Source organism: Scophthalmus maximus, chromosome 6 (assembly GCF_022379125.1).
Source record: "Scophthalmus maximus strain ysfricsl-2021 chromosome 6, ASM2237912v1, whole genome shotgun sequence".
NCBI lineage: Eukaryota > Metazoa > Chordata > Actinopteri > Pleuronectiformes > Scophthalmidae > Scophthalmus > Scophthalmus maximus.
Genome location: NC_061520.1, coordinates 2,380,315 through 2,402,500, shown reverse-complemented (window position 1 = coordinate 2,402,500; position 22,186 = coordinate 2,380,315). Strand labels below are relative to the sequence as shown.

The 22,186-nt window shown below is 45.4% G+C and overlaps 1 protein-coding gene and 1 non-coding gene across 3 annotated transcripts in view; both read left to right on the top strand.

Moving 5' to 3' along the window:
• The window catches only part of LOC118308749 (NACHT, LRR and PYD domains-containing protein 12-like), a 988,189-nt gene that overhangs the window by 746,817 nt on the left and 219,186 nt on the right, over window positions 1–22,186 (top strand). The gene's annotated exons all lie outside the window — the stretch shown is intronic.
• Window positions 5,726–5,797, top strand: trnat-cgu. The gene has a single exon. It is a non-coding gene; the product is annotated as a tRNA-Thr (tRNA).

Genomic DNA, 22,186 nt, shown 5'->3' with positions numbered 1-22,186 from the left:
AGCTCAGGGACGCATGGCTGGACGGGTGGTGTCCAGAGAGAGGAGGTGTTGAGATGAATGAGACGTCTGCTCCGGGGAGCTACAGATCCGACCGACTGAACCTGCAGGAACAGCTGATGGAGCAGGAAGAGGAGCAGCAGCAGCAGCAGCAGCGCAGTCTCCAGAGTTGGAGGTGAAGCAGCTGTTGACATACATATATTTTTTAACGTTTTGAGTGAGGGTGTGTGGGACTGTGATGTGAAACAATTTGTCACAAGCGAGCCATAGGCTTCTTACTGGCTTTAATCGACGGCATCACATCACCCCGTCCAATCGGTTGCCGATGTGGGTGGGCGCACAGTGGACGAGCTCTCAGTCAGACCACGCCCCCAATTCTAAATCCGTTATTTCTTTTCAAAACCCCAACTTGGCGCTGGTCAAAATGCAAAACACGAGGCTTCAAAACGTCAGCTCACAAGCCGACGGGTGACGTCATGGTTGTTTGATACTTCTTTTTGCAACCAGTGAGTCGCCCTCTGCTGGTGATTCTACAGAATACAGGTTCCAGGCCCTTCATTTCATGGACCCGGTGACTACGTCCATATCTATATTCAGTCTGTCATAAAATCACAAATAAAAACAGTAGTTTCAAAGGTAGGCTTCAATTCTTCATCCTGAGGTAGACTTCAATTCTTCATCCTGAGGTAGAGTTCAATTCTTCATCCTGAGGTAGAGTTCAATTCTTCATCCTGAGGTAGACTTCAATTCTTCATCCTGAGGTAGAGTTCAATTCTTCATCCTGAGGTAGACTTCAATTCTTCATCCTGAGGTAGACCTCAATTCTTCATCCTGAGGTAGACTTCAATTCTTCATCCTGAGGTAGAGTTCAATTCTTCATCCTGAGGTAGACCTCAATTCTTCATCCTGAGGTAGACTTCAATTCTTCATCCTGAGGTAGAGTTCAATTCTTCATCCTGAGGTAGACCTCAATTCTTCATCCTGAGGTAGACCTCAATTCTTCATCCTGAGGTAGAGTTCAATTCTTCATCCTGAGGTAGGCTTCAATACTTCATCCTGAGGTAGACTTCAATTCTTCATCCTGAGGTAGGCTTCAATTCTTCTTCCTGTGGTAGGCTTCACTCCTTCATCCTGAGCTAGACTTCAATTCTTCATGATGTGGTAGATTTCAATTCTTCATGATGTGGTAGACCTCAATTCTTCATCCTGAGGTAGAGTTCAATTCTTCATCCTGAGGTAGGCTTCAATTCTTCTTCCTTTGTTAGGCTTCAATCCTTCATCCAGAGGTAGGCTTCAATTATTCATCCTTAGGTAGGCTTCAATTCTTCTTCTTGTGGTAGGCTTCAATTCTTCTTCTTGTGGTAGGCTTCACTCCTTCATCCTGGTGTAGGCTACACTCCTTCATCCTTTGTTAGGCTTCACTCCTTTATCTTGAGGTAGGCTTCAAAGCTGCATATAGGCGCACATAATAGAAAGCCTGCCTAAGACCGTCAGCTAATCTAACGGAAAATAAGAATATTGTTTTTGTACCAGGGAGCAATGACAACTGAGCAGTTTGACATAAAAAAAATCAAATCAAATAGATCCTGGAAAATTCCGACAGGTGGAAAGACAGACAAGCGAATGTGTCGGTGGAAAAAGGGAAAGTTTGTCAAACAGAGAAATGATGGCTACATGAAAGATTGACAGGTCGAGCAAGCACAGGATGGATGATTAAAACCCAGAGAGCGAGAAGGAAGATGGATGTGGTATGAAAAAAAAACAGATAATAAAATAAGAGCCACAGATGGACAAGTCAGAGAGACAAAGAGAAAACTGCTGAAAAGAAGAATCCGATTATATTCGTGCAATGACCTGATGAAACACACTGAAATAAATAAATAAATAAATAAATAAATGGACCGAGGGACAGACAGGAAGCAAACAGGATCAAAGAGAGAAAGGAAGGTGATGGAGAGAGGTATATTCACGCAGGTCAGCGGAGATGATGGGAAACGGAGATGAGCAATGTGTGTTGTAGTCTCGACGGCACATCGCCCTGCGATGGAGGATTAAAGAGAAGAAGAAAAGATGCTCAGTGGGGTGGAGCTAATTCATAGAAAACAAAGATCCTCTTCCAAGGATTGGTCATTGGAAATGAAGACTTGACTATGACCCTCATTTCTCGGTCATGTTCATATGGTCTCTATGGTTACGTCTATCACGACGTGTTGTGACCTGTGGACGATGATTTAATGTTTCAGGTAAAGAAAGGTCTCTGGACATCAGGATGATCTTTCCACTTGTTTCATGTCAAAGAAACTTTAAGACTGTATATAAAGATGGATGACATGACACTGCCCAAAAACTTGAAGCCAAACCACCTACGTCGCCCCCTGGTGGCTGTACCGCAGTATAAACTATATGAAAGTTTTTCTCATGGATGGTTTCTGTCATTTTACAGTTCTTATCGCATCAACGTTTGTTGACGGCTGAGACTGACTGTCGACGATTGGACGTCGATACCGATCACTACTGCTCAAGCTGTGGCTCGAAATTATGGCACAAAATGGCGGCGCCGGTATCCGGGGATATTTTGGCTTCATTTTCGTACGACGGAAAGAAGCGGAGAACAACAAACCCCGACGTCGCCAGTCGGTTTGTGAACCGCCGTTATAAAGCCTCGAGTTTAAACCCGCGACCCGCACCTATTGGACGTTACCATCTGTCAATCACGCTGTATCCACGCCCTTAATGCATACGGTTCTTCATCCTCTATTTGACTCTAAATGGATCATAATTAACTAAATGAAAATCATAAGACTTGGAACTAGAGATTGAATCATAAACTCCTCAGGAAAATGTTTACTGACGTTATAAATCAAGTGAGAAGTGGAGTCATTCTCTCATATAGTCGCCCTCTGCTGGTCAGCACAGAGAATACAGGCTTCAGGCACTCGAGCATTGGCTTTACTTTCCGGACCCAGGTGACACGTACAGAGAGCAATATTAAATTCTGCACATTTATTAAAGTGCCTCAGCTGAGAAGACCCTTCTCCAACACTTCCTTCAAGAACTCTATCCTCAAGGTACTTAACATAGTGAGGAGGAGAAGCAGAAGAAGAAGATGAAGAAGTGCTTTTAACCTCATGAAAATGTTTCACCGGTTGTGAAATGACAGAGAGCGAATCGAGGGGAGGGGGAGGATTATAAAAGGAGAATGAACGGAGCGACGGAGCGAGCGAGCGAGGGTTCAAGCTTTTAACCCCATAAACAGTCGGAAAGCGAGAAAGATGGTGAAAGGTCACTGTGAGGGAGAAGATGAAGGCAGCTTTTAATTCCTGCGAGCGACGAGGCGAGAGAGAAAAAAACCCACAGACCAGGAGGGAGAAAAGAAGACGGAGCCTCACGTCACCTGACGGAAAAACGGTTCAGACACCGCTGCACAGTCTGACACGTCACAACCCGGTGGACACCAGACACGTGCACGGCGGGAGGTGAGGACGACCGAGTGTAACTCCACGTAACAGAAAAACAACAGGGGCGCTCTTCTCTCACTCCTCTTTCAGGGGCGGCGGAGGACGCGGGCTGCTGGTGTTTACCTGGTGAAGCTCCAGTCATGACGCGCACACACCTTCAGTGAGGAAACACTGGAACCGCGTCGCCCTCCAAACGGAGGCGGAGGGCGACACGGCTGAACAAGGCGACACCGACGGCAGGGAGTCGAGGGCCGGCGGCACGTGCTCGTCTCGCGTCTCTGCCAGACCCGGAGCCGAGAGCAGCCACACGAATCAGACATGATCGCTGTTATGATTTCCTGGATTATTTAACAAGACTTTGATCAACTCCTAAGTCCTAACAACTCGTTACGGCGAACTCTGTCAAGGGCGACCATGTCGACCGTTTCCTGACATAGCGCCTCTGCTGGTGACAGGAGGTAACGCCACAGGACGCCTGGTCCTTCACCTGGTCAGGGCCGATGGTGACATGGCAGAGAATCAGCGCGGCGACTTTACAGAATATTAAAAAAAAAATCCATTTACCAGACGTTACCCGGACTTACCGGGTCCGCGGTATACGTCCAGCGGTCGCGATACGTACACGGCCACTAGAGGTCAGCGGTCTTTAGAAACGACCACATACGTCGTGATACGCTGACTCATCCAGTTGTTGTTGGGTTTTTTTTGTCTCATGCAACATACATTGTTAAAGTGTGAAATGGTCCAGAAGGTATTATATTATATATTTGTCTTAATGTCAGAAAATGCCAAACTCATCAACACAATACATTTAATTTACTTGGAAACATTGTGTGTGTGTGTGTGTGTGTGTGTGTTTCCAAAGCCTGATTTATCTTAAACCCTTCATATCCAAAAACAATTTTAAACAAATCCATGAGCGAGACTTCATTATCATAAACACACACACACATTTGACTGCTACCGTGTCGCTACTGAGCTAGAGCGACAAATGTGGATTTAATTTTTCAAATGAAAATCGTCCCCAAACATTCACATTGTTTCTTCCCGTAACAAAAAGTTTCGTCCACACATTTCAGATTCTTTCAGTGAGAGGACGTGAAACTCTTTCAAGACGGAGCAGAGGCGTCTTTGGGGAAAAGCGATTCAGGAACCAGAGATGATCTCCATGGCAACCCAGCCGACAGTTGAGTCTCCTCCCACTGGTCACCTGCCAGCTGGAATGTGTGCAGAGGAATTCAAAAACAAGTTTCCTGAATAATTAAAGGTTTAAAAAGAACAAAGTTATTTTAAAAAAATTGGACGAGACTCAACGTGTTTTTAATGAAGAACATTTTTTGTAAAAGTTCGAAATTAATAAATAAAAACTGTAGTGATGTGGTGGTCTGTGGCTCTAATGAGCTGAAGCATCAACAACAAATCAGGAGCCAAAAAAACTCTGAGATAATCATTTAGTCCCTTTATTTTGGATGACACACACACACACACACACACACACACACACACACAAACAAAAAGTCCAAGCATGAAATGATGCCTTGTCACTGAGTCTTAATCATTCATGACTAAATGATCAGAAGGATTTCGAAAAGCGGAGTCCTTCAAGGACACATCGGCATGGGGGCTGAGGGAGCGGGCATCGACCCATCAACCTTCGGCTCAGAGGGACGACCCTCTCTACCCCCCGAGCCACAGCTAAAGTGTTTGCTAGTGAACAGCAGCGACGCAGCAGATTGAGGAGAGTGAGAGATATTGTATTTAAAGGGTCTGGAGCTTTGAGTCACACCGGGGAGCCGACACACACACACACACACACACACACACACACACACACACACACACACGCACACACACTCTTGCCATCAACAGTAGGTATGGGTGAGCCAGCAGCGGTGGTTGGCAGAACAGTGGTTTACACTCAGCCGGGGGGGGGGGGGGGGGGGGGGGGGGGGCAAAGACTCGTTCAGCAATCACATTACTGCATAATGAGCCGCCAATGGCATGCTAATCATATGCAAATGAGATGCTAATTGAGCAGGATTCAATTCCGACCAACAGATGGTTCCCGTACTGTTGTAATGGAGCCTCTGATGGCTGTGTATGTGTGTGTGTGTGTGTGTGTGTGTGTGTGTGCGTGCGTGCGTGCGTGTGTGTGTGTGTGTGTGTGTGTGTGTGTGTGCGTGCGTGCGTATGTGTGTGTGCTGCAAGACGAGGGACCGAGACACAGGGAATAAATTAGACACCTGAGTAATGGCGATAGGAGGAGAGAAGGCGTGGTGGCCAAGTGGTAAGGCGTTGGTCTCGTAAACCAAAGATCATGGGTTCAATCCCCATCCATGCCTGGGGTGAACAGTTTGTTACCCTTAAATAGCAAACACACATATACAGGTTGTTCACATCATCACAACAGGGGGAAGGTGATACACGGAGGAGTCAGGAGCAACATTAGTCTTTCACATCACATTAGTTCAACAGCCTCAAAATTACATATAATTTCACAGTTCTAAAATAATTATGTGCTTTGCTTTGTTAAATAAATATTTCCTCAGTTCAAAATGAAAACTCATGCTGTCAATCATCACTTCTTTATTTTTTTTCAGGCCTAAAGAAGAAATAAAAAAGCAAAAACAAAAATCCTGACTGAGGTTTTTCATAATTCATGCACGAGCGTGTTCGACTGAAGCGAGAAGGAAATGACTCATTGTAATCAGCTTATATTTTAGGTGGACGAACACGTTGGCCCGAACGTGTAGAGAGACGGGAAGTGAAAACAGATGACGGGACGATGTGAGAGTCAGCGGAACAGGGAGATGAGTTCGGTCGAATAATCAATTACATATTCATATGTATGGTTTGACTGTTTGGACTGGACAGATTTCGTACGGGGCATTTTTCAATTGTTGGCATATTTACTGTTGACACAAAAGTTGGACGTTTAGTTCAGGACCTTGAACTCTTCTTCGACTTCTTCTTCTTTCTTGGCGAACAGTTTATCGTCATATTTAGGCTTTCACAACATCGTGTCCTTGGTTTAATCCCCCCCCCCCCCCAAGAAAAGTCACCGTACTGACGATTAAATTAAGGAGCGCGTCGCTAACACCAGGAGGAGTTAAGACGAGTTCGGTTGGTGCGACCGGCGCTGGGTCCATTCTGAAGACCACTGAGAGACGAATGGCTCCCAGACACGAGACGAGACTTTTCAAAGACTTCAGCCTGACGCCCTCTCACGTCTAAAGACAGTTCGTCTTTAGTCACAGAGTTTTTAGTCGCAGTCTGGCTTTTAGCCACTAGGTGTCCCGGTGTGTTTGTGTGCAATGGTCCGTACAGAACAAATAAGCCGACGAGAAAAAGGAGTAGACGCGGCAGAATGTGGAGACTCCGGCGAAGCCTCCAACGTCGCGGTTTGGAAGCCACCCGGTTGCCCTGTCCCCGTTCACGCAGCCGGGCCCTTTCGAAAACCGCGGCGTTGGAGGCTTCCGCCGGAGTCTCCGTGACAGTGGAAGCGATTGAAAGTCGTCAGGTGTATCGCCGGCATACGGCGTCCGAAGACCGGCCTTCGCACAGGAGCCGTTGGTGCAACCGGCACCTAATGATTATGTTTTTGACAAAATCGGTGAGGTCGTGAAGATTAAAAATGCTCAAAGTGTTCCCTCAGAATTACCCAGAGCCCCAGAATAGCAAAACGGGGAACGGGGACGTTTGGCTTTGTTGCTTCAAAGATGTCTCCATAGCTGCTTTCAGACCTTCGCTCACGTCTGGACAATTTCCCCGAACGTCTCCGTGAGGTGCAAAAGTTGCGCTGGCCCTTTTTACTGGAACTTTCCGTGCAACTTAACTAAATTCTACGAACAGGAAAAGGTTTGTCTTTCATCTTTGAAACACATGATTTGGAGTTTAGTGGTTCAAACCTTAGCGGACGTGGGTCCGTTTCCTTAGACTTTGTTGTAAAAAAAAAAGGGAAAAAGTAAAAGCAGCTCTGCACTTCAAGTCAAATATTTAATCAAACTATTTGAAATTCATGGCGGATGGTTGTCAAGGAGACCAGCTGGAGTTGCTCTCAATTGGCAGGCGACAACAAGGGGTCCGTCTAAATTTAAGTTACAAGGTTGAGCTCCGTTAACAGAAAAATGAATTTGTCTGGCCATGGGGCCGTCGTGTATTACATATCAACTCAGCGAGACCGTTTGACAAAAGATCAGGTTGTGAGAATATTCAAAAAGAAGGAGAAAAAACCCCACACAACAGGTTTGGATGTTCTGGTTTCTCGAGTGTGTCTCCGCGGTCGCGTTTCTGTAACAACACTCAAGTTCGCCTCAGTTTCCTTTATGTCCTTTTGTGTTCAAGTTGTGTGCACAGTCAACCGAACAACAGAAGCAGCATCCAAAGAGACGACCTTGACAACCCAACACACACACACACACACACACACACACACACACACACACACCCTGCGCACGGAGATCAGGCGGACAGGCGGGCGTGAGTCATCTCGACTGGAGGTGACCGGATTGACAATGAGCCGACTTGCATTGTGCGCCGCTGATTCCTCCCGCTCCTCAAGGCCGGCGGAGGGAATGTGAAGGAAGTCAACACGCTGCTGCTGCTGCTGCTGCTGCTGCTCTCGGCTGTCGGCGGCGAGCAGAAAGAGACGTCCTTTTGTGTCAGGTGGAGGTGTGGCGCGTTTCTTTCAAGGGCGGCCGAGACCGGAGTCACAAACGAACCCAGAGAACCTCTCTCTCTCTCTCTCTCTCTCTCTCGCTCGCTTTGTCTTAAGTACAAGATGTCAGGGGACAGACTGGCACAGAAGGAGTCACAGGCCGAGACAGGAGCAGCGCTGACGGGTAAAATCCAACAGCTGAGACAAGTCGTACATCGCGCGCTACATCTGTCGCGGCCTAGAGACGGGGTCGGATGCCGCCGCCGCCGCCGCCGCCTCCTGCGTCGTGGCGTCGACGTACGTTTTTCTGATTTCAGATTTCGTCCGAGGAGTTCCTGAGCCCCAACGCAGGACTTCCGATGACATCGCGTCCTGAAAACGGAGAAGTGGAAAAAAACGACAACCGCACAGAAGTGATCGACATCGAGGGAGTTTGTATTCCTCGTCCTTTCATTGGGTTTTTTTTGCGGTTCTTGTATTTGGCACGTACCAGTATTTTGTTCTCCGCAGAGCGGCAACGCAGGACGCGCGTAACTACGTTCCCGTGTCTTGGTGTTTGAATGTGACACCACGACTTGTTTTCTCTCGCTGGAATGGCACCGAGGACGTCGCACGGCGAAACCTGTAAAATGAACGGTACGCAACGACGACGGTCCGGATGTGCCGACGGTGTCGACGTGGGTCGGATGCTGGTGCCGGTGTGCTTTGCCTGAGGTCCCCACAACCGCAGAGGAAACAACAGGCTTCCCCGTGGAAACACACAGTGTGTGTGTGTGTGTGTGTGTGTGTGTCAGTGTGTATTCATCATGTGTCCCAGTGCATGCAGTTATCCATCATGTAATATGGTGTTTAAGAGTGAAAAATAATCTCTCCCTTCCCTACATCCTTCTGTCCCCCAAGGGCCGCACACACACACACACACACACACACACACACACACACACACACACAACACTAACACTTACTTTGCCTCCTAAAAATGAATCATGGGATGTCAAATAAGACACAGGACAATCAGTCAATAGTTTAACAACCCGGTGGTGGGAGCAGAGGGAAAGTGGCTTCTCTGTAAATGGAACGCACACACACACACACACACACACACACACACACACACACTGCAACATTGCGTCGACGTCCATTCACTGACGACAGTTTAACCACTGCAGCCTCGACATCAACATCAACCTGACCTCCGTTCACACCTGGACACCTAAACCCTGACCACGACCTCAGAGACGCACACACACACGCACACACACACACACACACACACACACACACACACACACACACACACACACACACACACACACACTACTACTGAGAACTGTGTGGTGGAGGTAATAGTAGTTTGCAGCAGGTTTTCTCTTCTGCAGATGACGGATGATTTTTGCTGTAGTTGACTGGTGTGTGTGTGTGTGTGTGTGTGTGTGTGTGTGTGTGCGTGTGTGTGTGCGTGCAGGTGTGTCTTTCATCCTTCCTCCTCTCCGTTCGTCACTCTCTTCCCCTCCTTCCTCTTTCCTCGCCGTGCTTCCTGTCCCTCTTCTTCCGTCCTCCTGTTTCTTCTCCCACCACCGTCCACTCGCCTCGTGTCCTCCTCCCCCTCCCTCCTGTGCCTCCTCTTCCCTTCTCTCCTCTTCCGCTCACGCCAAAGTATTTATCGCGCTCGTGTACATTCCAGTGACGCCCTGGAGTGTGACGCCACTTCACACAGCGGACTTCCCCCTCGCCCGGGACGCGCAGCGCTTCATGAATATGAACCATCATTTAAGAAGCAGCGCAGGAGCGCTGCGGCGCTCAGCGTTGCTTCAGATCGAATACGTCCACGTGGACCTATGAGGGGAGAGAAAGGTCACAGGCCCAACATGATTGCAGGGTGTGTGAAACATGTCATTATAAAATTACTCCTCGCGCGCCTGCCTGAACTATTGGCACCATTTTCCAATTTCCTCCCACTCACCCCCCTTTTCTTTTTTTTCCTCTCATCCATCCTCTGTCAATTAATTCCTCCCACCTTTCCATCCCTTCTTTTCCTTCCCATATTCCTGGTTGCTCTTTGCTCCTCTCCACCCAGCGTCCTCCCCTTTGCCTGTTCTCCCATCTCATCGTTGGGTTCGCTGGCTTCTCCCTGCGCAGGGTAATAAGACCCCCCCCCCCCCCCCCCCCCCCTAATGATTACAGAAATCAGGTTTATCCATCAGAAATGTAAAAGTGTATAAAAAAAATTGTGATGAATTGAGTTTTACCTTTTTTTTTAACTGGGATTTGATTTCAAAATCTGTAAAACAAGGAAAAATACATCTTGCCTCTGGACCTATGCAAATTTTTTTTTAAATTTGGTTGGATATGTAATAATGTTAAAATAATGTCTATTTAAAATGTAATAATTAATTTGCTATTCCTCGGGAATCCGCTTTTTGGTTTTTTGGTCCCTTTTCCTTGTGTCTAGGTTTTAGTTTAAAGCTGCAGTGTGTAATATTCGAAAGAACTTATTTACAGAAATTGAATATATTGTCCGTGACTATGTGTGCATATATGTATAATCACGATGTTTTTTCGTCAACTTTGAAAGAGTTAAATATAGTTCCATGAGGTGGACCCGACCTCCGTGTGAGTCTCCATGGTTGCTACGGTAACGGTTGAATTTTCAGACGCTGCCAGAAACCGGAAATGGAATCGGCGGTGCGCCACTATAAAGTGTCCCCTGTCGGATGCTCAGTTGGTTGCAGCTTGCAACTGTACCACCAGATGTCGCCAGAAAAGTACAAAAATCCCAAACTGGGGCTTTAAATTACCTTTGTTATTTCCCCTCACGTCTTGAATTGGTGATGTCCTGTTTTACTTTGTGGTTTTCCGTCCTCGTGTGTTGTCACTTCCTATTCTGACTTTTTGTGTCTCTGCGATTGTCCACACCTCTGCCTAATGTGTCTCACCTGTTTCCCATTGCCTGTGCCTCCTTGTGTCTATTTAGTCTCTGTGCTTCCATTCGTCTCCGTTACTTCGTCCTGTTTGCAACCTGTCAAGTCCTTGGTTCCATCTCGGTCTGTTCCTGTTTCCAGTCTGTGAGGTTTGTTCCTGTTCTACACCCGGTCGGTCATGGACACCCTTCGTTGGATTTAGTTTTACTGTGAGTCAATTTGTGTTCACCTTTATTAAATCAACTTGATCTCGCCGCGCTCTGCATCTGGGTCCTGTCGCTGCACCCCCTTGACAAATAAGATTTCTGGTTATTTCCTCCGTTCACGATCCCTTTAAAGCTCATCTGATCGCAAAAAACATAAGCATACCATAAAATATGTATATCCACTGCATTTCTTCTAACCTAATGGAGGAATTTTGGAACGGGAAATTAGCTGAATATTTGACACGTTTACAATCATTAAGTCCACATTCATAACATATAATGTTTGATCATTTTTATATTTCTGTGTTCCCCTTCTCTCTGTTTCTCCCTTGCCTTGTCTCCCCCCTCCTCTCCCCTCGACCACAGTTCATATCACAGTCTCCAGCTTGTTCTTCCCTCCCAGGAGAAGCCACAAGCAAGCGAGGCTCCATTCATAATGTATATAAGCTCCAACACCAAAAACAAATTCTTCATACGGTGGGTTTCTTTGAGCAGACAGCAGCCGCGGAAGAGAAATGCTCCACAGTAAACTGAAGTAGTGTGAAATATACTGTGTGTATACTCAGCGTCCGGGTCCAGGACCGCAGGGTTTGATGGAGAATAAAAAGGACACGTTTTCATTTTAGTAAATATATATGATCAAACACACACACAGACAAGGTACAAGTCATTTATTTTTCCTGATTTTTCAATCGGTTTTTATGTGTTTTGGTGAATAAGTATATGTAAAATCATTCAGTAAGAGTTGACAATATTTTACAATTTTCATACCTAGTAATGTCAAACACATATGCTGCATTTTATGTTTTAACTATATTTTGCATGGTATGACAAAATGTTAAAATACAAACAATTTTGTCGAGGTTGGAACTGACAACCTCCTCGAAGACACAAGATAAATGGGTTCCAACACGAAGCACTTGAAAGTGCCTGGGAACCCCACAAATACCCTTCGGTTAGACCATTTCAGAATGGCCTTGTTCCACCATGAGGAACTGTGGGGAATCCTCACTGAACCTCCTTAGGAACATTCCTCAAGTACACACAACTTTCTGAAATGCACCCAGTCACCACTGAAACCTATTGGAGACCCAGATGATCTACATGTATGAGAACCTCAACATGAGGCATCAGAACTTGCTGTTGGAGCCTTCTTGAAAGAGCTTCCCTGCCTATTGATCAACTACTGGAACCTGAATACCTGCAAAGAAATCTGTGGGACCTCCTACAGACCCTTCAATCTAAAACACCTGCAAGCCTCTGAAGAATCCCTGGAACCTATTCAGAAACCCCTACAACCTCATACCTCCAAACTCTCTCAGGCACCGCCAGAACATTCATATGTAGTGTTTACATTTCTCTTGACGGAAAGTCCTCAAGAATTCCACGGAGTAGCCCTGATTTGCTTAAGTTTCAACTCGAATCTCCCCAAAACCTATAACATGATATGACTATGTCCACCATCTTCCATCAACTAAATCTGTGCAAATTTGGGACATTTATCGGAAAGTCTAACGGCCGGTTAGAAGCAATTAATCGCTGCCTGCTCCCCCCCTGTCAACTGCATGGCAAGAGACACAATGTACGGCTCTTAAAATAGTCGTACGACTCTAAAAAGAGTTTAGACGCACAACTCAGAAATCGGGCAAAAGCGGTCTTAAATCGTACAGTCTATGCACGGCTTAAAACAGGGTTTTTATTGATAACAAGACAAGAACAAAATCCTTGACTCAGCACCAGGATAAAAGATGCCTCAATGCAAGGATTATCCGGCACTCACACAAACCCGTTGGTCCCCTCCGGGAGCCCCCTTTCACTTTGCCATTTACCTTCAGAAGTCAGTCAGAAACCCTTTGAACCACCAAGAAATCATGGACGTCTCTGAGGATCTGGGTGCCCTGGTCCCCCTCAGGCGGTCCGGCACCTCTTTGATGACTCCTAACACGTTTTCTAGAACTCCCAGGGGGCGTTGATGGCAACACATGTTCATGTGTGTGTACACACCACCACCACCGCCTCTGCTGTTATATTAAGCTCTCAACATCCTGATCTGTGCGCAGCTGCAATCTCTCTACACGCCACTGCATGTTGGTGTCATGCAGGGGAAGCTGGGTGGGCACTGGCATCGGTGTTCTGGATGTGTACGCCACCGAGCAGGGAGGAGGGAATCTTCATTTCTCTGCTCGAATGGTTTTAAATATATTCAGCTGTTCAAGAACTGATGTGCATGAGCAAACCGAGGAGGGCATTTCGAGGATTATTCCCATATTTTATCGGTTCGAAAACTGGCATAGTGCCTTTTGAGTCTACCTCCCTTGTGCATAACTCCACAGGCACCGGTGCCAACTGTTCCACCATTGTTGTCTCCTCCTCCCACTGGCTTCGCCAACTCCTCCAATCAAAGTGCAGGGTTGAGAGTACAGTACATCACATCAGCCGAGGCTCGTTCAAACCACCTCCTGCGCTTCTCTAACTGAACACGGTGATGATACGACTCGGTGTGGTCCACTGAAATCAGCCTTCACACTGACACACGCTATATTAGACAGTGAAATACGATCCGATGAGGTCTAGTCGGAGGAGCGGGATGGCACGTACGAGATTGGCCAACAGACACACACACACACACACACACACACCCTCACACTCCCGGGCCTTTTCCCGTGCAGTGATTAGTAGGCGGGGGTCCCCTGGCGCTCGCTGGCGCTCGTTAACATCTAGTTTTCTCCTCGTTAGGCTGAGATCAAACACGGAGGTAATGAATGAGGTTCACACCGCTGCAGGCGACGGTACAGCCTCGGTCGCAGCACACACACACACACACACACACGCACACGCACGCACACGCACACACACACACACATGCCCACGCCCTGCTCACACATCACCTGCCACACACACAGCCGCAAGCCAAGTCCAACACACCTACTGTACTGTACGTACTGTACATGCACCACCCACACTCGTACACCTGGGTGCACATACACACTCAAACCAAACGTCGGAATAAGGAAGATTTACACTGCAGGGTTTACTTGTGCCCTGTGATAGGCTGGCGACCTGTCCAGGGTGAACCCCGCCTCTCGCCCAATGTCAGCTGGGATTGGCTCCAGCCCCCCCGCGACCCTTGAATGGATTAAGCGGTAGACGATGGATGGATGGGTTTATTTGTGTAGGCACTCTTTGGATTTGATAAATCTACAAAATAATCACATGTTTTGTTCACCTGGCATATTTTTCTTTTCACGTCGTTGCTTGTTTTTTAACGTCTCCGACTCTCGTTGTTGCTCGTCCATACGATTTGTCCGTCTTCATGCTGTTGCTCGTTTTTTTTTTTGGTGAGCGCAAGACAAGTTTCCCGCTTGATTGACAATAAAGTTCTACTCTATTCTACTCTGATGTGATGAATGAATCCTACAAATACAGAATTTCTTCTCAAGACTTACATGAGTAGATTTGTTGTGGCGCGGGGCACCGTTTCTTGTGAGCTCCTCTAGGTCTTGAGGATCTTGAGGAGGAAGCGTCTTTAATCACAAAGTCTTCGACTGGTCGGGAGCGTGTGTGACGCAAACTGGATTTGAAAGTGTGTACTGGTGTGTGTGTGTGTGTGTGTGTGTGTGTGTGGAAGAGAGGTTAAATGTGGTACAATGTGTGTGTGTGTCTGATGAAGACGGAGGCAGCGGGAAGAGAGAGGGAGGTTACAGTAGATGATGATTTAAGTTTGCCTCAAGGCGCCGACCTTTAACTCGACCCCCTGACTGCGGCTCTCACTTTAACTCAGTTTACGCCTTTCTCACCTTCACCTGCAGTTTCACCCTCCTGACACAACACTTTCACAGAGTTAAGAACATAAAGCATCTTTCAAAGCATCTCTAAAGTGCAGCGTTTTCTTGCTCTCTCTCTCTGAGTGGCACGGAAAAACTGATGCATGCTTTTATTGAGTCTACTGTAATGCCCCGACTATCCGGTTTTACCCAAAAATGATAAAAGAAAACACATTAGACCTCTTCTAAAGTCCTCGCCTTGGCTGCCCTGTCAGATTCCTTATAGATTTTGAAGATTTTAGATTTATTCTCAGTTGGTTTTAATGCTCTTCATGGTCCATTCCTCCTGAGAGCAACCGGAAGAGTTGAAATGTTTGAACGAAAGTCTAAAACCTCTCTCTACAGCCGGGATTTTGATTAAGTGCAGTTTATCCACATTACTTTATTTTATTCACTTATTTGATTGCGTGTATGTTGTTAATTTCATTCCACTTTAAATTCTATTTTTATCATGAACCTGTCTTGTGATTATAATTATTATATATATTTTTCTTTTCTTTTTAAATTTTTGATCTATTTTTATTTATTGTTATCATAGTTTTTGAAATCTTTTTAAATTCAGCATTTTTATTTTTGGGGGGGGGGTTATTTTCCAGATACAAATGAAGTGCTGGCAAATAACAAATAGTATTTACGGCAGTTGTGGAAAATTTGTTTCCCCGAGCAATAAAAAACGTTTTTGGCAAATGTCCAGTTTTATGATATTTAGCATTTTAAGGGCGGAAAAAACTGTTAAACAGAAGAACATTTTCAATTGTAAAAATATAGAAGTAATATTCACCACCTCTGCTTTTGCACGATGCAGATAGAACCAAAACACCTCCACATGAGACCGTTGGTCTTATTACGGATATGAATCAGCTGCTGCAGCAGCTTTCACTCGTCTGTGAGAGCTTTCTGCTTCCTGAGTTTTATCTTTTACAATAAAAAGTGTTCTGACATCTGACAAACCTTCAAACGTGTGGAGGGTTAGTGATGGCGACTTCACTCTCAGCTACCTGATTTGGAATTTTTGAGATTTCGGGGCTATTCCGCTTCATTTAATGACTTTATTTTACTTCACTTTGTCACTTTGTGTCTGTAGATTTCAATGACGATTCGTATCTTTAAGGGGCATTTTATCGAAATGATTGGTCAGAAATCGCCACTTAAAGGGGCAGTAAGCGATTTTAATCCAATAAAAGTTTCACAAAAATCAGCTAATATTTCCTCGCCGTCCGTCAGATGTCGTTTCTGCACGCGGGCCGAAATAAAATCCAGGTTTTTTCGGCTCATCCCATGGTTCCGTTAATCGAAAAAAACAAAAAAAAAATGGTGCGGGCCGCACCACACAACACTGAACATCACTCACCTTAACAGACGTGCTAGGCGGCTAGGCGGCGATGCAACTCCGCCGTTTTGGCCTCCTGGCTATTGCGTCGGACTACCGAGCCCGAGGCTGCGAGTTGGAGCCCCGACCGATCATTTGGTCAATGAATGTAGGTTTGCAAGAAGGGGCGTTGTCACGTCAGGTGGTCAAGCTTGAGGGGTTCATCTCAGTGAAGTGATTCCTTCACGTGATGGAGGCGGTGTTGGAGGAAACTGTTGACGTGAATCCTGGGATTCTCCTGATTTGGCAGCCGATGTGCAAGCGGGGGAAACGCCTGCAGTGATTTTTTTTTTTTTGTCTGACAAAAAGCAGATCTGGCCCAGATTTTCCTGACAATAATCGGGCCAATGAGGGAATTCAAACAGCTTTCTAAACAAAAGAGAGAAATGATATGCAGCAAAGATGTTCACCTGACAGGCGAGGTACGTCTCTCCAGGTTTGACTCGGGGGACTTTTTTTCCTTCTGACAAAACTTCTAAACTTTTTCTTATTTTTCTTCACAAGACAGCAACAGAGTAACAGTTTACTGCCGCCGAGCGAAAACAGATGGAAAACGGTGCCGGGACGTGGCTCTAACATCTCTCCACACCTTCATGTTGGAGACGGTTTCATCAGAGTTTCTTTCATTTAGATGAATTAAATGTGTATTTGCCAGATTGAGGCTGCAAGAACAAACCGCCACCAAGGTTCTCTGGTTTCCAGACAACCTGTGACTGATGTGGGAGTAACGCACAAAGGGGGAGGAAGCAGGTCGTACATGTAACACTACAGGGAAGAGGTCAACGAGTCTTTGACACGCGTCAATATATTTTTTTCATTATACCGTTTTGTTCTTTTAAACCACTTCCCAAACTTTTTGCTGCTTTAACCAGGTCAAAGCTTCACCACAGGAAGAAAAATAAAACCCTCAGATGAATGATTTCTGTAATGTCCCCCCGAGCCTGTAGTTCAAAAACAAGTACTGGCTTCATTATTTGGGTGTCAAGGCGAGATACTACAGGCAAAAACATTTTTCATGCAACCTTAAAATGTTGGAGATTTTGGGGCTATTTCGCTTCCTTTAATGAATTCTGTCTCAGACCAGCGGGTAAGTCTTTATTCTAACTTCACTTTGTCCGTTTCAATGGCGAAACGCATCTTCAAAAGGACATGTTATCCAAACGATATCGCCACTTAAAGGGGCAGTAAGCGATTTTAATGCGATACAAGCTTCGTAAAAATCAGCGAATATTTCCTGGCCGTCCGTCAGCTGTCGGTTCTGCGTGTGCGCCGAAATAAGATCCAGGTTTTGGGCTCAGCCCATGGTTCCGTAAATCGGAAAAACAAAAAAAATGGTGCGGGCCGCACCACACAACACTGAACATCACGCGTCGACACCTTAACAGACGTGCTAGGCGGCAATGCAACTCCGCGGTTTTGGCCTCGTGGTGAGTGCGTCGGACTACCGAGCCCGAGGCCGCGAGTTCGAGCCCCGACCAGTGCAGTGGCAACAAACAACAACAAACAAAGAGCGTACTGCCCCTTTAAGTGTCCCTAACATTTACCAAACCTTCCAATTTGTATTCCTGTCTTTACTCTAAATGTTTTTACACCGTAGGTAATTCAAAGCCTGATTTATATAGAATCTTACTGCAAACAAATATGTCAAAAATTATATATTCTGTGTGTGTGTGTGTGTGTGTGACTCACTCATACATTTTCATACACAGGCGAGGTCTGTTTCATTCGTACTCGCTAGGTCTTCTCCAAGGTTTGTGTCAAAAATCCAAAGCACTGACAGCCGCTGTGTGTGTGTGTGCGCGTGTGTGTGCGCGTGTGTGTGTGCATGTGTGTGTGTGTGTGTGTGCGTCTGTGTGTGTGTGAGTGTGCATGTGTGTGTGTGTGTGTGTGTGTGTGTGCACGTGTGTGTGTGTGTGTGTGTGTGTGCACGTGTGTGTGTGTGTGTGTCTATGTGTGTGTGTGTGTGTGCACGTGTGTGTGTATGTGCATGTATAGACCGATCACAGGCATTTCAGCCGGTTCTCACTTCTCCATTGTGCTTCATGAGGCTTTAAAGCTCCGCTCATCCAAATCTTAAACACAGTTCCTCACCTGCCTCCGGTGGAATTCATCGACACAAAAATGTCCTGACTTAATCTGTACACTGTACCGAGACATCTACTGTACCTCCGCCGAAATAAAAACAGGTTAATGTATTCAACCCTTTATTCCCCAGGCAACTGGAACCTGCCTTCTTCCCGTGGCAGGTTTTTAGTTTTTGGAACATTCAGTCGTTCAGTGTGTGTGTGTGTGTGTGTGTGTGTGTGTGTGTGTGTGTGTGTGTGAGAGAGATCCTACCTGAGCTTATCGGTGCACGTGTTGTATGAAAAGGTCACCTGGAGAAAATTAAACTGTCATGTCGGCGGAGCCGCGGCTCAGCTACACGCCAAGATAAGAGTCCCGCTCTCGCTCACATGGAATGTTTGCCCACGCACTCTCCGTACACGTACTGTACGTCCGCCGTGCTCAGTGTGTGAGTCGGAGTGTGTGTGTGTGTCTGTTTGTATGTTTTCCACTGCCACCATTCAATCCACGAAACAGAAGCACAGAGTTTGATCTATTGCGGTTTTATCTCGGCCTTTATTTTCGGCGTCGCCAAGCATCAGCACCAAATTCCGACATTTCCCAGTTGTCCTGTCGTCCCTTGAACGTCACGTCGCTTTATTCAGCAATGAATTCCAGACAGATGGATTCACTGACAGACGTTTTCAACCATCAGATAATTGTGTCACGTCAACTCGCAGGAAAACTCGGATGGACTTGAGATTGTACAACAGGACAAGAAAAGACATTTGGAATATTTAAAAAGTTCGGTTTCGTCTTCCCATGATGATAAAAATATAAAAGCTGGGGGTTACATAAAGATCTAATTGTCTCTGCTAAATAAACAGACTTTGACAGTTTACCAGACATATTATAATCAGTTCCCGAGCGTCTCCTCGCAGACATTTCTGTTATTCTCTGACCTACAAATGGCAAAAGTTGGCAGTATGCACAGAGAAAGTTTCACCGTCTGAGGGTTCCATATTCTATCCGATGCTTCTGAAGGAAATATTTAGAATCAAATTCATCATTCAGTCCATCAGGGTGAAGTACTGTACTCGAGCAGCGTCAGACCATTAGTGCTTCTCTGTGTCGCTCTGAGCGACAGTTGACACCACGGGGAGGAGGTACGAGCGCATCAGAGGCTCCTCGGGCGATTGTCCTCGACCATCGTCTCCGCGGGGCGATGACGTTCTACGTCCTGCACAAAGGCATCGCTCAGTGCGTTTACATGCATGATTATATTCTCGTTTCTCCAACGCCACGTAAACACCTTACCCCAGTTAACAGACCTAGATAACTCCTTTAGTAACCGAGGTGTTTGTGCATGTACACACCTTAACCAGGGGTTACGCGTCCGCACATCTTCTAACTGCCCCTCCAGAGCTTCACCTTTAAACCCGAGGATGTCGCCACGGCAACGGAACGCTACTGATGACGCAGAAAAAGTCGTCCATGTTCTCCTCCGATAAGTCGAAATGTCGAGAATGAGTCGAAATGTTGAGATTAAAGTTGAAATGTCGTGAATAAATGGAAATGTTTAGATTAAAGTTGAAATGTCGTGAATAAATGAAAATGTTGAGATTAAAGTTGAACTGTCGTGAATAAATGAAAATATCGCGATTTAAGTTGAAATTTTGAGAATTAAGTCGAAATTTTGAGAATAAAGTCAGAATGTCGAGATTAAAGTTGAAATGTCGAGATTAAAGTTGAAATGTCGAGATTAAAGTTGAAATGTCGAGATTAAAGTTGAAATGTCGAGATTAAAGTCGAAATGTCGCGAATAAAGTAAAAATATCGAGATTTAAGTCGGAATGTCGAGAACAAATCGAAATGTCGAGATTAAAGTCGAAATGTTGAAATAAAGTTGAAATGTCAAGAATAAATTAAAATGATGAGATTAAAGTAGAAATGTCGTGAATAAAGTAGAAATTTGGAGAATAAAGTCGGAATGTCGAGATTTAAGTCGAAATGTCGAGATTAAAGTTGAAATGTCGAGATTAAAGTTGAAATGTCGAGAACAAATCGAAATGTCGAAATAAAGTTGAAATGTCAAGAATAAATGAAAATGACAAGATTAAAGTAGAAATGTCGAGATTAAAGTTGAAATAGCCCTAAACGTCCGTGTTGTGGTTCCAGTTCAGCTGTCAAACATCCATGTTAACCGATGTTAGCGAAGCTACGCTAGTTTCTCTAACGGCGCGCCTCTCAAAATTCATCAACGGTTGTTTGCAGTTGAACGTAATCGTGTCAGGACACACGTCGACGTTCACGTGCTAACAGCCGTCGTTTCTTCCAGATTCAGCCCGTAAATATTAATATCGCAACTTTACAACTTGGTTAGCAGCTAGCGTTAGCTTAGCAAACTGGCTAATAAAACATCAACATCTGGTTTTTTGGTGCTGAAAAGTGCTTCTGGGTCACAATTTTTCGACTTTATTCTCGAAATAGTATTTCAACTTTATTCTGGACATTTTGACTTTATTCTCAATATTTCGACTTTAATCTCGAAATGCTGAAAAAAAATCTTCCTCCTCATTTTTTCTTCTTCTTACGACTGGCCCCTCATACTCTTCAGGAGTCCTCTTTTTCAAATCGAGAATTTCCCACACCTCACAGGAGAAACTGGCCGTGGTGGAGTATTAACATGGATTTAACGAAGAGAGAAACGAACCCTGCTCATTAAGCAACCACAGTTGCCGTCCACAGAAAAAAACCTAACTTGTTAGGAAGCTTCTTTTTTATTTCCCGCCTCTTCACTGTTTGTGTAGTTCGGGCACTAACGAAGGAGAAGAGAACGTTAATTACGTCTCCGCTCAAATCTGTTGGGTTTTGACTGTAGAGCTCGTGCAGAGGGTGAGATACGGTACGGGAAAGAAGTTCATGAACCAAAGACTTGGTATCACGTTCCAATAACTTGGTTATTCTCCTTTTGGGCACAAATAATGTCTGTTAAGTTTCTGTGCTGCAGATGTGTTTGTGAAACGCTGAACGTTTCTCAATTTGCACATTTCACTTTGCCGTGCTGTTTCTTTTCAAATGCTGCAGTGGTTAAAATTCCCTGAATGAAATCATTGGCGATAACTTGCACCCAAAGGGAAGTGAAATATTTCCCATTTATCATGTTTTATCTGCATGACAGTGAAAAGTGCGATTGTCTCACACCCGTCCCTTCTGCGGCTGGAAGGCGGACGGGGACGACCGGTACGTTATGAACAATATCGTGAGTGTCTCCAAAATTCTTGTACAGTTGGATTCCAGTGTTAATGGACAGATGCATGTTGACACATAGACGTAAGCAGATGCTGCGTAAAATATATATAATAATCCACAGTTGTGTTTTCCACACTCCAGTTACTGTCATTTTAAAAAGTCTGTTTTTCAAAATCAGCAGAGCCAGTTTTGGAATGATAATTATTTAACATGCAGACATTTCCAGACCATCTGCAAACCAACAATTTATGTTTGTTTCTCAATTTGAAGAAAAAAACCTCTGGTGGTACTTAACTTGTTTTGCAGGAACAGATTCTCTGGCAGTTTTAAACGAATCGTGATCAATCTGGACATAATTAAAACGTGTCATCAAGCTGAAACGACGGCGGAGGAGGATTCTTTTTTTTTTTTAAAAACACCGAACCTCATCTGGTGACTAATCCGCAGCTGCATTGTCTG